Consider the following 16,520-nt stretch of genomic DNA (forward strand, 5'->3'; position numbering starts at 1 on the left):
GTTTTTCAAGGTCAGAAATCAAAGGTCAAGGTCGTAGTATTACTTAGTAGGAAAACCTTGTAGCAGGATACAAAGCGAACCGTAAGCTCCAGGATATTGCAATTTGGTACATTTGATCACCATAATGAGGGTACATGTAAGATGCCTTTTATTTTTCAAGGTCAGTTGTCAAGGTCACAGTATCACTCAGAAGGCAAGCCTTGTAGGCAGTATACAGACCAAACTGTTGGGGCTAGGACCGTCAAACATGGTACACATATACTTTATGCCAAGTGGAGGATAACTATTATTTTTCAAGGTCAAAGTCGTAGTAGCAGGATACAGACCGAACCGTTGGGACATCAAACTCTGTACGCATACATCTTATGCCAAGTGAAAATATTACACAGAGTACATAATTTGTCTGTTTACTATGCAAAGAAAGTTGTCACACCCTGGTGATTGCTGATACTACTTGAAGTCAAGTTCTACACACTCGTCAGAATTTGGACTCGCCATTCGGGCAACCTAGGTATTAATCTCAGGTTGCCCAAATGGGTCTCAGGTTGCCCAAACAAAAAGTACTTCAAATGTATTATTATTTTTTTTTAATTTATTGTATTTCTATTTCAAACAGAATCTCAACAACTCTCTCTTTGCAAATATAATTTTCTCACTCTCAACCATCTCCTTATTATCACTCATTCTCTCCAAAACTTTCCATGCTCTCTACCACTACATTCTCTTCACTTCATTCTGACAAACATTCACCTTTTTCGCAACTTCATTCACACTATATTTCAAATGGACATTTTATGTATGTCTATCATTTAGATTTCCCCCCTCTCTGTAGTTTACTTAATGTATGTTTATTGTTCTTGTATGCCTTAAAGGCCTTAAATAATAATTTTAAAAAAAAAGAACCGTTTTCATTCTCAGATTTTTCACTTTGTTTCAACTAAAATTCCAACCTATTAAATGTATACACTTGTCCTTGTCTTGTGTCTGGAATAGGTAGCTTATATATTTCGTTTTATAAGCAATAACTTAAAGTCCGACCGATGTTGAACTCTGAATAAAGTCGAAGATAATGCGGGCAGCAAGAACAAAGTATTTTCTCATCTTCATAAATGAGCCAGGGACGCCACTGGGTGAACGATGTCTTAAACGGCCCCTTTTTAAGGTTTCCTTTATAGTTTAATCTTTTCTTATATTGTTTAGGCGTCGGTAACCAAGTTTCTCTACCCCAACAAGATCGAATTCCCACATTGTTTAACCGGATGTTTTGCTCGTGTGTAATAAACAACTTCCGTTATCATACCAGACCAAAACACTAACGAAGTTTTACCGACTGGATTTATTTCTTTTCACATTATTTTGATTTGTATTCATTTTCTAAATATATACAAATTATAATCACAATCCAAACTCGTCACCAGGTCGCCATTTGGGCGAACTCGGTTAATAAACGGGTCGTCAAAAATCATTTCGGGGTGGAAATGACGAGGTGACGAGCGTGAATGTCGAACCTTGGTATTATGCACGTTGGTGGTATTCTTGTTGCCTGGAGACAAAATCGGAATGCTATCAGTCTTTTAAAAATTTTGCCGGAAGTACAATATTTCGAATGAAACATGGTAATTTTCTCCTCTTACAGACTCGATTTGCAATTCCAAATTTGATTAGTTTTTGCTGAAATTTCTTTTAGCAATGGTAAAAATGGCAATTCCTGTAAATCTCAAAAACTCAACACTACATTTCTTTTAGCTCCCAATATCGTTTCTCCAGATGATAATAATAAAAAAAAAAATACAACAAAACTTTAAAGTACCCCTCAGGCATCGGTACTTGCACTTGTTTTCATTCATTAACATTTTTTTGAATGTCATTACGAATGCACAAGGTTTTTTTCTCTAAAAGACATAAGTACAATATTACAACAGTGTGATTGTCTGTTTTCATTTGTGTATAGAGGGTGTCATGGTTTACAGATTAGTGGATCTCAAATCACTTGGAAAGTTTACTATAAATGCTAAATGTACATGTAAAGTAATAGGTATAATATACTAGTACTGCAGAAATCCCAAAACCTGAATCACTACGGATTATATAAATTTTACAGCATTTAGTCAATATACGTTTTGTTTGCGTTAACGAAAATATTGCCAGTAATAATCACTTGATGAAAAGGTGAAGATAACGAACAGCGATCAATCTTATAACTCCAATACGAAATCCAGAAAAACTTGGATCCTTGGACATACAATGTACCAGAGGGTTGATCAGGTGCCTAGGAGGAGTAAGCATCCCCTGTCGACCGGTCATACCCAACATGAGCCCCATATATCGATCAAGTAAATGGAGTGATCCACAGTCAAAATCATTGTGCAAAGAACGGCCTAACTATTGATATGAAAGACGTCAGACAACGTTTGACACAATGACAGGTTGTATTGGCAAACTAGATACATATTGCTAAATACTGACTTTAAACGAGACTGTTGAAACCCCTGTAACATCAACTGTTTTGTCAGTAGCCTACCTCGATTTAAAAACTGATCGTACGCGGATCATGCTCTTGCTTAACGAATCAGTTGAGACACACCATATGGAGCTGAGAATGGAATATTGCTATATAAGGATGGGAAGTTGACGATGGGGAAGTTGAAATAACCCCGTTTGTCATAAAGTTGAGTTGTTAGTTTGCCATTAACATCTATGTTCAATAAAATATCTAATTACGAAACCTCTGTGGTGTCGAATTGACAAATGAATGAAAAGGACTATTGTCAACAGATAAAACGTCGACGGCATATCTTCATAATTGTAAATGTCAAGTTGAAGGCCATAGCAAGATATTTTTTCTTCTCATGTAGAAGTTTTTGAATAAATTCTGCCTCGTAAGAATATAGAAACAGGTCAACTAATAAAGAGCAGAATTCGACACCATGGGAATTCCAACGGGCTGTTGGAAAAATTGATCACCAAAGACCATGAAGATATTGCCTATGAGGAACCCCTGTATCTTTTTTCTAAAAAAAAATCAACTTCAGAGTACTTGTGCGTAGAATCAGAATGGTGTTTAACAAAGTAATTTTTTCTTAATGACTGATCAATAGATATGAAATTTATAATTCTCATAATTATATGATCGAACAATTCATTACGTCAACATCGGGCCAAATACTAAATTGAAAATTTGAAGAAAAATTCAACAAATGTATAATATCAAGAAGCAAATGACATTTCAATTTAACTTGAAGACCTATCCTAATGATAATATTACAAAATACAAGTAAGGAGGACTTGATAACAATGGAGTCGTGGGATATTATCACCTTTGTCAATTATACAGGCTATTTCATGATTTCGTCAGAATCCAAACCACCTAGATATGTATTTTTCTTAACTATAATATGACACTGACATCTTGCAGAGTATTGGAGTCAAGCAACTTTGATATACACAAACCATACCTTTATTCTTGGAGAATAAACATCATTTGAAGGTCCATTCAAAAGTTCTGAATATACATGTAGGTGCGCAGTATAAAGTATGAGCTATTATCTTATCAATGTTTATACCAATCCTTCATATTCCCCTGGACGTTTGCCTGTGTACACTTTCCGGAGTCTTCATACTCCCTTGGATGTTTGCCTGGGTACACTCTCCCGAGTCTTCATACTCCCTTGGACGTTTGTGTGGATACACTCTCCCGAGTCTTCATCATATTCCCTTGGACGTTTGCTTGAATACACTCTCCTGAGTCTTCTTCATACCCCCTTGGACGTTTGCTTGGGTACACTCTCCTGAGTCACCTTCATACTCCCCTGGACGTTTGTGTGGGTACACTCTCCCGAGTCTTCATCATATTCCCTTGGACGTTTGCTTGAATACACTCTCCCGAGTCTTCTTCATAGCCCCTGGACGTTTCCTTGGGTACACTCTCCGGATCTTTTTATTCATAAAAAATGCTGATCTGTATGCCTCTTTAGCCATATCCTTCATATATGTACTCTGGAAAACAGCACTTCCGACGACATGACAACCGTCAAATCGTCGACGCGTATGGCTTCTCAGACATCACATGGAGCTAAATCAGGATTATATAGGGCGGATGTGGCAAAACAACAATTAAATTTCATTTTCCTTCAAATAGTCTATTACGATGGATGATTTGTGAGTCAGTGCATAGTCATGGAGAATCTAGATCTCAGCATTACCAGTTGCTGGAGGAACGTTTTTATAATGTTCCAGAACCCTGGACAGAATATTTCCAGTCTAAATCTGACCAGTAACACTCGTATGTTTTAAACCGAGACTTGCGCGACTGGGACATTGGGGTTGAAAATAAAGGCTATATCACTTGTTTTAGTGGGCTATCTAAGACCTTTGGTCGTTTTCTCCAATCCAAAATCAAAAACAAATCCAGGTTTTTTCATCAGTTACGATCTCATTAATTGCCGTTGATCGCAATCCTCGTAAATACCGAGTTTCTACTCGGATGCGTTTCTGCTCCTTCGAGATGGGGGAATACACCGGGTACAAACTTTCTTGAGCTTTAACTGTTCTTTTAGAATGTTGGAAATAGCTGACGAATCAATGTTTGTAATTTCTGCAAGGTCTTCCGCGGTATGTCTTAAATTTTCTTTTTCTTTTCCACTATATACTGACGACAGCCAACCCGAACGAGGATCATCTTCCAGTGACTTTCTGCCTGATTTAAAACAATATGTCCACCTTAACACCAACACACGTGAAAGTGCTTGATCTCCATATACTTTGACCAAATCGGCTTTACTATCCCTCGGTGTAGACCCCAATAAAGCAACATGGCCTTTGCTCAAACGAAATTTTGTTCTCTTTGCCATCCACTTTTCCGATCTAGAATCTGACGTAAAATAGCAGGTCATATTCGTCGCAAACGCAGAATATTTCTTGACGTTTACAGTGTTACAATTTCAATTAGAGTTTTAATTTCACTAAGCCATGTTTAGAAAATTTTAAATTGGCCCTTTTATAGAATGTATACTTCGTTTATCTTACGACATAGGCGTACATTTCATTAGTGTTGAATGACATGAACACGATGAATGTTTCATTATGTGATGAGTTTTGGGAGATAAGAATGTCGCTAAGTCAGTGGTACTCGGTGTTAAAGTCACGCTTACGTACTTGTGGTATTCATAAAAAGGGAAATGGAATAAAAGTAACAACTTTGCGTAAACTGTGTTGATTTGTGCAGGGAAATATGATAATCTCAAACAAAAATGATACCTTTTTTAATTAGTTACATTGTATAATGATAAAACAAAGACCAAGATCATATGTAAATTAATCATTATTGCGTGAACCCTGAGTCCATGCAGAAAATGTATTTAGCGAGGTTAAACAGCACATTTATCTGAATCGGGATTCACCGGCTACTGTGAGGAAAACTCTAACAGGGTGGTACGCCATGACCGTACCAATGGAGGAAAAGTCAGCTTGCGCACACACAGGTACATGTACAATGTATATCGGGATCGGCATTGTTTCATGAACAATTGTTAAGAGAATAAAAAAAACCAATTGTTCTGTATGGTTGGTGAAAAACAGTTTTAGTGTTCTCTATGTGGTAGTGCAAATCTATTTTCATTTATTTCTTATTTATTCATTTTTCGGTTGATTATATTTTTGTAAAGTTTTGTAAATATTCTTCTGTCGGATTCAGTAGGATTTCTATTGCGCATCTGAGTGAGTTGATTTGTTGATTTCTTGTGTAAATATACATGTTAGTTACCATTCAAACTGTGTAAGACAGAGCAGTGTACATTTATGTACTCGAAGATCCATCCAGCCTGTACCAGCAGAATCGTGTGGTATGTAACAATCATATTTACACATGTCTTACTTTACTACAACACATTTGTGTATGACACTAATTTTTAATTTCAACGTTTATACTTTATTGTATTCGTGCAGTTAAAATTGTCTGAGTATATTTTCAGAATTTGTAAGTTCAAAGGTCAATTTCGTATAGTACATATTTTTCTATTATAAATGTATGCTGTATTATTGGTTACCTAATGTCAACGGTTCATGAAATCTGAAGTATAAGATTGTATTTTTTGTCTAATTTATTTGTTTTGTTTACAGATCAATGCCTTATTTGCCATGAAATAAAATCACGTAAAACTGAAGTACTAGACTAAGCATGTCTTTGTAAAACTGAAGTACTGGACTAAGCATGTCTTTGTAAAACTGAAGTACTAGACTAAGCATGTCTCTGTAAAACTGAAGTACTGGACTACGCATGTCTTTAGTTATTCTTTGCTGCTCGGTTACAGTAATATCTGTACTAAAACATTATTGTCATGGAGTCTAATTCATTCATTCATACATTCACCTCAGCAACGATCCCGTGGGGATTCGGGTTAAAACAGGTCCTCAGTACCCCTTGATTGTTGTAAGAGGCGACTAAATGGCGCGGTCCTTCGAAGGAGACCACAAAAACTGAGACCCGTGTCACAACAGCTGTGGCACGATAAAGATCCCTCCCTGCTCTAAGGCCGACACCAGTCAAATCGGGATGTTTACTCCCCCTAGATACCTGGCCCTACCTCTGGTGTGTCCAGGAATCCGTGTTTACCCTACTCTTAATTTTATTTTGTTCTTCATAGCAATTCTTCACTTTTTTCACCCAAACGTTATTCTCAAGACCAGATTATATCCTCTGTTTAAGCTGATCTTAATTCTGAGGTTAAAGGTCAAAGCTACCAATATTTCATATCCATTATATATCATTAAAGCTTTGATTAGCAATAAGGATTATAATGAAATATTTAACTTTCAAGATAAAAGAATTTTTTAAACTTTCAACCTAGAATGTCAAGTATATGTTAGAAACGCATAGCTATAGTCCACGTAATTGCAGTCCTTTTTAAAGAACAGCAGCCTGTAATATAAGATATTTCTGAATAATGCCAAGGGCCACATATCAAGATATAGACGTCTTTTGGATAAACCCCCGGATTAATATTTTGACACATCTTGAGTTGTCCTCATCAAAAAGACTCGAAGGAATGCAACGCAAGTAATGAATTAAAGTTCTTTGTATGGTGACGGCACAGATAAATGTCGAAGGGTACAATTTGCCGTTAATGGAATGCCAATCTTCAACGACACTCCTGGTTGATAAATTTGCTAGGAATTAATGTCTAAACTTATAATTATATATGCACTATTATAAATATATAATTACCATGCAACTTGTCTTAGACCAGAAATATTTGACAAGAGTGATTTAAATTCAATTCAACATTGTTGCACACTGGACCTCAAGTTTTACTCTGTGTATTTTTTATCTTCACAGAAGCTTTCACTGCAAGGGACGTACACACACAAAGGTGACAGAATCAATAGAGTGATGGAAAAGGTTGATCGCTGTTTTGCTTGGGCTCGTCTAAAGATGGCAGTGTTCGTCTTGTGCTATCTGTCAACTTTCTATTGCTTTTTCTTCTTTTATTTACTATTTAATTCTTTATGGAAATGGGGTCTGACTGCAAAATACAATGACAAATATGTTGTTGTTTTCACAACGTTTACTCCTGAACCCTATATATTCGTATGTTTTGTATATACATGTACATATATTCATGAATAAATGACATTTTCATTTAATATGGTGTTGTCATGAGCCTGCTTGAATATAATAGGAAGCTAAGTCTCTTTGGCCAGTTTGTTGGACTATATATATAGGACTATATATATATATATATATATATATATATATATATATATATATTCAACAGAAACCTCTTATTACTTATTACGTGTTATCAACAATGAGAGTAGTTTAAGGACGTATGGTGAATATCATGCATAGATACAAATGTTTGACAATGGAGAATCTGTTAGTATAATGACAAGTATCATCCGCTTTATATGACAGTAAATGTTGCATGGAGAACCTGTTTTATAAGTTCAACAATATTCGAAATGAAGATGCCATTTAATGATTATAATCGGCCTGAATCAAGATAAGAAAAACTCATTATTTATTGAAAGTTGCCATTTAGGCTGTAAACTTTGGCCATGCGGTCGTCGACATTTGAAAACCAAAGACCTTTTCCGGATTGAAATGCATGGCGAACCACAAAGACTGTCTGAGTATCGTAACCGAATTCACTTTGAGTAGGGTATATTCAATATTTATAAATGTCACTGCAAACTATAGATAAATATAATTCCAAAGAGAAAGGAGAGTAATATAGTTAAAAATACAATCAAATAGCCATTATTGCTGTAATTTACTCCAACTTTTGCATAACAAAAATCGATAATAGTGACTACATTATTGAATAATACATTGGAGCTGATTTTGATCTCTCTCTCTCTCTCTCTCTCTCTCTCTCTCTCTCTCTCACAGGTGCACTACACTGTATGAAATTTAAAAGAAAAGAGAATAATATTGAAAATAAACCAGCTTGACAAAAAATAAATTATTCTGGAAGGTTTGAAAATTGTAGAAACACTTAGAAAAGAAACGAGAACACGGGACTTAATTATAAGGTAGCGCATTACACTAAACTTTTATCTAATGGCTCGTTAATACACATCTTATGAAATATGATTTCACCATCGAAAGAGTGATAAAAGCTCTCAATTATTTTATATTATTTGTTTTGGTGATTTTTACTGGAATGATATAAAGGGTGTTTTGTTTGCAAATAAGAGATCCTTGAGTCTAAATTTCACTGTGATTTAATGCATGATATGAATATGTACTGAAACATGCCTAAAAGATTCAGATATAAAAGTTCTAATTTTTTAGAAAAAATATTTATGAAAATTGAAAACGATATTTGTTATTATTATACTTTCATGTAAAATACTCGAACCTGATTGGTCGAGAAGCATTTGAAAAAACATATTGTTACCCTCTGAGAACAAAAAACACGCTCCCCAGATATTATAAAAAATTATCACATGCGCGTACGGTTCGCCGTAGATTGCTAGACGACGTCGTTTGAACGTTTGTAATAAACGCGAGTACCCGCATCGAAATACGAAATATCACATGACAGTGATTGATCAAATGTCAACAGACGTAAGTTTTTCTGCTTTCCAGTTTACATAACATTCAGTATAATAAAACAAATATTGCATGTAGTTGAGGGTAACATTGAAATTTTCACCCCTCGAGAAACCATTGTCAACCTCGGCTACGCCTCGGTTGACAATGGTTTTCTCGGGGTGAAAATTTTCAATGTTACCCTCAACTACATGCAATATTTATATAATACTTTTTTAAATCTGCGGATAAAATCTTCAAAAATAAGAGATATATCGAAGAAATATAATATAAAAAGAAATTGAAATGAAATTACCATATTATTCAAACTGGAGAAAAAAGTACGGATCCCGATCAAAATTGGTAGAAATTTAAGAAATTAGTTTCCTTTATAAAGTCGTTTAATTTGTAAATCATTTTCCTTCAAGGAAATGTGGTTTTTTGATTACAATGTTCTCTATGACTACTTTTTTACAATTCCGATCGGGCTTGGTTCAAATTTGAAAAATCGTAATATTTCTGAATTTTGACCATTTCATTTCAATTTCTTTTTGAAACATATTTCTCTGATATATCTTTTTTCTGACATATTTATGCCCCCCTTTGAAAAAGAGGTGGCATATTGTTTTGCACCTATCGGTCGGTCGGTCGGTCGGTCTGTCTGTCGGTCTCTAGACCATGTGTTGTCCGCTCAATATCTTGAGAACCATTCACTTGATGATAATGATATTTCATATGTGGGTTAGTTATGAGTAGAAGAGGATCCTTATTTTTTCCCCAGGTCAAACGGTCAAAGGTCAAGGGTCAATCTACTCTGGACATAGGAATATAATGTCCGCTCAATATCTTGAGAACCCTTTGCTTGAAAGACATCAAACTTGGCACACTGGTACATCCTAAGGAGTAGATGACCCCTATTGATTTTGAGGTCATATGGTCAAAGGTCAAGGGTCAAAATGGGCATAGGAATATACTGACCATTCAATGTCTAGAGAACCCTTTGCTTGACAGACATCAAACTTGGTACGCCAGTACATCTTCAAAAGAAGATGACCCCAATTGATTTTGAGGTCACATGGTCAAGGGTCAAACTGGACATAGGAATATACTGTCCGTTAAATATCTCGAGAACCTTTTGCTTGAAAGACATCAAACTTGGCACACTGGTACATCCTAAGAAGTAGATGACCCCCATTGATTTGAGGTCATATGGTCAAAGGTCAAGGGTCAAAATGGGCATAGGAATATACTGACCATTCAATGTCTAGAGAACCCTTTGCTTGACAGACAGCAAACTTGGTACGCCAGTACATCTTCAGAAGAAGATGACCCCCATTGATTTTGAGGTCACATGGTCAAAGGTCAAGGGTCAAACTGGACATAGGAATATACTGTCCGTTAAATATCTCGAGAACCCTTTGCTTGACAGACATCAAACTTGATACACTGGTACATCTTCAAGCGAAGATGACCCCTATTGATTTTGAGGTCACAGGATCAAAGGTCAAGGGCCAAACTGGACATAGGAATATACTGTCCGTTAAATATCTCGAGTACCCTTTGCTTGACAGACATCAAACTTGATACACTGGTACATCTTCAGGAGAAGGTGACCCCTATTGATTTTGAGGTCACATGGTCAAAGGTCAAGGGTCAAACTTGACATGGGAAGATACTGTCTGCTCAGTATCTTGAGAACCCTTTTCTTCACAGACATCAAACTTGGTACACTGATACGACTTCAAGAGAAGGTGACCCCTATTGATTTTGAGGTCACATGGTCAAAGGTCAAGGGTCACACTAGACAGGAATATACTGTCCGTTCAATATTTTGAGAACCCTTCGCTTGACAGACATCAAACTTGGTACACTGGTACATCTTCAGGAGGAAATTACCTCTATTTATTTTGAGGTCACATGTTTAAAGGTCAAGGGTCAAACTGGACATAGGAATATACTGTCCGTTCAATATCTTGAGAACCCTTTGCTTGACAGACATCAAACTTGATACACTGGTATATCTTCAGGAGAAGATGACACCTATTGATTTTGAGGTCGCGTGGTCAAAGGTCAAGGGTCAAACTGTACATAGGAATATACTGTCCGCTCAATATCTTGAGAACCCTTTGCTTGACAGACATCAAACTTGGTACACTGGTACATCTTCAGGAGTTGATGACCCCTATTGATTTTTAGGTCACATGGTCAATCCACTCTTGACATAGGAAGATATTGTCTGCTCAATATTTTGAATTGATGATACTACTCTCAATTAAATTGATGTGTGTGTGTATAACCCTTTTCAATTTTGCACCATGGGGGGCATATGTGTTTTACAAACATCTCTTGTTTTTAAAAGATTTTATCCGTAGATTTAAAAAAATATTCGCAAGTAACGTTTTCAATTTTCACAAATATTTTTTATTAAAAAAATTAGAACGTCTATCTGAGTCATTTAGGCATATTTTCTTAGATATTCATATTATGTATGAAATCACTGCGAAATTTGGACTCTAAAGTATTTCATTTGCAAACAAAGTACCTTTATTATCATCCCGGGATAAATCACAAAAAAAACAACAACAAAAATCAGATAACATACATGTACTAGTACTTGAGAGCTTGTATCACTTTTTCGTTGGGGAAATCATACTTCATAAGAGTTGTTTTAACGAGCCATTAAGTAAAATTTAGTGTAATGAGTTACCTTAAACGACCGAGGTTTTTTTGGTGTGTGTGTGTGTTTGTGTGTGAAATAGACACTTACACTGAAAGGGGCGTTATCCAGGTTTATTTTATTGTGACATTAACACTTACACTGAAAGGGGCGTTATCCAGGTTTATTTTATTGTTACATTAACACTTACACTGAAAGGGGGGTTATCCAGTCTTTATTTTTGGTTTCTGTTCTTTTGCATGTCTTTGTCAAAAGTTGTTAAGGTATCCGATCCATAAAAGCATTTATTTTCACAAAAAGTCAATATCTCTAGCACTAAATCTTTCGTGAAAACAAAATGCCTGATGTTAGTGAGATAAAGATGGGAGATAGAGTAGATGATGCCACATCTATTTATAGTGAATAATTAGATTTTTTTGTCAGGGTTATCTCCCCTTGTAGAAATGTAGAAAAAAATGAATATCTTTATAATTTGTTTGGTGACCTTTACTTTTCTTCGCATATTTCGAAAGACCATGGTGATAAGAATCTTTTCAACATGAGCTTTCTTTGGAAATTATATTCTAATTGACTTTATATGTCAGAAATGTGTTTTTCTCATAGGGATTAATGTTAATCTCTATAACAGATATTTCTTATATGTCTTGTCAATTTTGAAAATTCTTTTGATGAATGACTGTGTATGTTAATTATCTTTCATTTGATACCAAGTTTTGTATTGCATAATGATTAAGTATTGGAAAAAATGGGGGTTTTATGGATCGGATACTTTAATGGGGAATCCACGAAGTACACGTTTTAAACATTCCATGCCAAAAATAATATACTGTACTTTTATATCGTAACAAATGCGTGCTTCACTGAAGTATAGACAAAACATTCATCTCTGAAGTATGTTTGACAATATCATTAAAAGTTTCATATTAAAAGTTTTATCTATAAATTGAGTCAGTACAGAAAAATACAGGGCACCGTATGTCGATGTCGTGTTTGTCCAAGAGACAATAAATATTACACGTTCATGTAAATGCTTTCATCCTTTAGACCCGTTTTCATTACTCACTCAACAGTTTATTCCTATCGAGTATTCTACTCAACTCGACTACTTTTGATCAATTCAGCACGTTCCATTTGCCGGAATGTGAGTATACAACGATAACACGGGGACAGTGTAGTTTGCTTCCTTGATCTTTTCATCGCGATACATTGTTATTATTTTTCAAAAGTTGTTTCAAATAAGATATCGATTTTCCCTGTTAATTGAGTAATCTTTCACTGGCCAGATATTTAATAGTGGTACTCAGTTTTTGCGCGGATTTGTAATGGAATTTTCTTATATCTGCTAGTTCTGTATAAACCCTCATCTTCACACATTGTCTACTTACGTAGCGTAAATACAGCAATTTCCACTTTATCTGGTTTCGAGATTTGAGAGCTTTGTTTATGTTATTTATTACAGCCTATAGCGTCATTTTATAGGAGTCATATTGTTCTGGTAGTTGAATGAATACGTTGATTACGAAAACACTAATAAGATTTAAGATTTTTTTGTTTTAAATGCCCGGATAATGACCAAGTTCTAATGTGAACTTTGGTGACTTTGGATCACATGAGGGAAAGAGGGTCATTGCATAAAAAAGAAAAGAAAAAGACATCAACATTTATTTTTCATAGCAGATGGCAAGCCCTTTAATCCCAAAGAAAATAACAGAGAAGTTTTTTTTTACTACGCCAACCCATGATGCAAATTTGAATATTGAAGATATTGATAAGAAACTTAGTAACAGATGGGACGCCCTTTGACCTTCTGACCTAGAGGTTATTCAGACTAGATTTCAATGAACAGAAACCAAATATTTATTTCGAGTAACTTGCGCCATACCTTTAACCTCTCGACCCCCATAGGAATCCCAGACAAGCTTCTTATAAGACCAACTATTTATGGTACAAATCTGGAATAGTTATTTCAAGAGCTTACTTACAAGGATAATGTTGCCCACAAGAAAAAACAAAAATACCAAAAGGAAAAAAACACCCAAACCCCAATACTCTCCGGATCTTTGGTACTCTAGTTATACACATCTAAGACCACAGTTCACACAGGGATGCTTTGATAGCAAGAACACCATATACTGTAAATCTGTCCCAGCTGTAATCAGTCCCTTTAATACTGCAGGAAAGTAAGCTGATATATATCTGTGAAGTATGAGATTAATCAATATCTTGTTATAATCCCAGCAGTTAGAACAGAACTTCACAAATCAGACAGGTTTCTTGCAGTTCGGAAATCCGCCATATCGACAACAATTTTGTTTAGAAAAAGAAGAGAATACATGTTGTATTGCATCAAAATTAAATCAAAATTCAACGTCTTTCATGAATTATGCTAAGCATTCATTACTGGCGTTTATCATATATATATTATGAATTTAAAAAAAGAAGAGGAAAATGACCCTGCTTGGTGCGTTTTACTTTTCAATATAATCGTTGTAGTGTTCCTTTATTTGTTATATAAACACACCAACACAATATAACCCCAATCGTCAACGACGTTTAGGAGGTCATAGACGCAAAGTCGAACCAGGGACATAAACTAAGTGTTGTACGTGGCCTGCACTCCGTTCGAAATTCTTCCTTTATTTCGTCTCTACCTGTTACATGTATCTGTAATACATATTTAGATACAAATGAAGATAAGGGACAGTGATCAATCTCATAACTCCTGTAAGCTATGCAAAATAAATAGTTGGGCAAACACGGACCCTTTGACACACTAGAGGTGGGATCAGGTGCCTAGGAGGAGTAAGCATCCCCTGTCGACCGCTCACACCCGCCGTGAGCCTATATCTTAATCAGGTAAACGGAATTATCCGTAATCAAAATCAGTGTGCCAAGAACGGTCTAACAATCGGTATGAAACACGTCAGACAGCATTTGACCCAATAATACCCCCGGTAGATTATATTGGCAAACTAGATCGATATAACGACCATAGAATTTGCGAAATGCTGACTTTAAACGAGACTGTTGAAACCCCCGTACCATAAACTTGTCTGTCAGTAGCTTGCCTCGATTAAAAACTGACCATACACAGAACAAGCTCTTGCGTAAAAAAATCAGTTGAGAGATATAAACACCATATGCAGGTGATAATGGAATATTGCCACATAAACATGGAAAGTTGATGATGGAGAAGCTGAAATCATCCCGTTTGTCATAAAGTGGAGTTGTTAGTTTACCGTCAATATCTACTTTCAATAAAATATCTAAGTATGAAGCAGACGTGGACGACTCTGTGGTGTCTTTTATTTCGAGTTCATTGGGATATATTGAATCGACATATGAATGAAAATTATTATTGTTAATAGATAATGCATCGTCATTATATCTAAATGTCAAATTGAAGGACACAGCTAGAGATTTTTTCATCTCACGTAGAAATATTTTAATAAATTCTGCTTCATATGAATATAAAAACAGGTCAACTAACAAAGGAACACAATTTGTGTCCGTTGGAATTCCAACAGATTGTAGGAAGACCTGATCACGAAAGACCACGAAGATATTGTCAATGAGGAACTCTAGTAAATATTTTATTTGAACTTAAGAGTACTTGTGCGTGGATTCAGAGTGGTATTTAAAAAACTATTTTTTGGATGACTGATCACTAGATATGAATATTTCCGTTTTCCATTTTTGTTGAAGCAACTGTCTATGATGTCAAAAAGTCTAGTCTTTAATTTAACGTGAGGAACAGTCATGTAAAGTGTTGAAAAGTCATACGTTTTGATGTTGTTGATTTGAGAACAGTTTTGCGATTTCAAGTTTACTAAAAGTTCTTTAGAATGTTTTAGAATCTATATTTGATTTACACCACTTTTGGCATATGTAGTGGCACATTAAGTTTGAAATTTCTCCTTCACAGCTGTTAATATTTTCGTAAGGAGCAAAGATAGGGGCTTGGTATACATCCCAGTCATGAAATCCCTAACCCGACTGCATATATCAAGGTTACCACGTTAATCATCAAAAGCAACACATCAGCTGGTTAGTGTCATATTTCAAAATTCATCTCATGTGCGTGAATAAAAATAAATAAACATTTTGAAAACCTAACACTGTAGTATTCTTCTCAGAATGGTCATGATGAATTCGGAAAACCTACAATTTATTCAATTAATGATAGATATACATTTCGCATAATAATTTACATCCGTTACCTAGTATAACCCTAAAAATGAAACAGACCAGGGGTGGATCGAGAAACTGAAGGGGCGAAACTGCATGAGGCAGGGGGTCTGGTGAAGACCTGATGGTGGTTTATGGGGCGAAGGCCCAGAAGCTCCTGGATTTTATAAGTTTTATAGAGCTTGAAATATGTCTCCTATGTAGTAATTTTAAATATTTTTTGTCATTTTTTAAAGAGGTTAAATTTTCAAAATGACATAAATTCAAAGTTTATTTTGGAATAAAATATAAGTAACAATAAATCAAAAGATTGTGTCATTTAATTCGTGATGTGGTTTTTTTTTCTATGCATGGCTTTTACCAAAAGCTTTAATTTATGTGACAAAAAATAATATATTTCAAATTAATGCAAACATTTTGCCCCCATCAAATTAGTCAAATATATTTGTTTTGCTTTTTCATGATCGGAAATGTGGATATTTAAGTAACTGTGGACACATTATGTACAGAACTGCGATTCGTGAATTGATAAAAGAAGGCACAATATTTCAAAACATTGAATGGGAAATTTTTTAATGTTTATTTTTTTCTAAACAAGAGAACATGATTTACCTTAAATTT

At 35.2% G+C, this 16,520-nt stretch overlaps 1 protein-coding gene across 1 annotated transcript in view; it reads right to left on the reverse strand.

Annotated features, from left to right (window-relative positions):
• LOC125645982 (potassium voltage-gated channel subfamily KQT member 1-like) overlaps positions 1-16,520 on the reverse strand; it is an 85,181-nt gene that overhangs the window by 18,363 nt on the left and 50,298 nt on the right. The gene's annotated exons all lie outside the window — the stretch shown is intronic.

Source organism: Ostrea edulis, chromosome 6 (assembly GCF_947568905.1).
Source record: "Ostrea edulis chromosome 6, xbOstEdul1.1, whole genome shotgun sequence".
Lineage (NCBI taxonomy): Eukaryota > Metazoa > Mollusca > Bivalvia > Ostreida > Ostreidae > Ostrea > Ostrea edulis.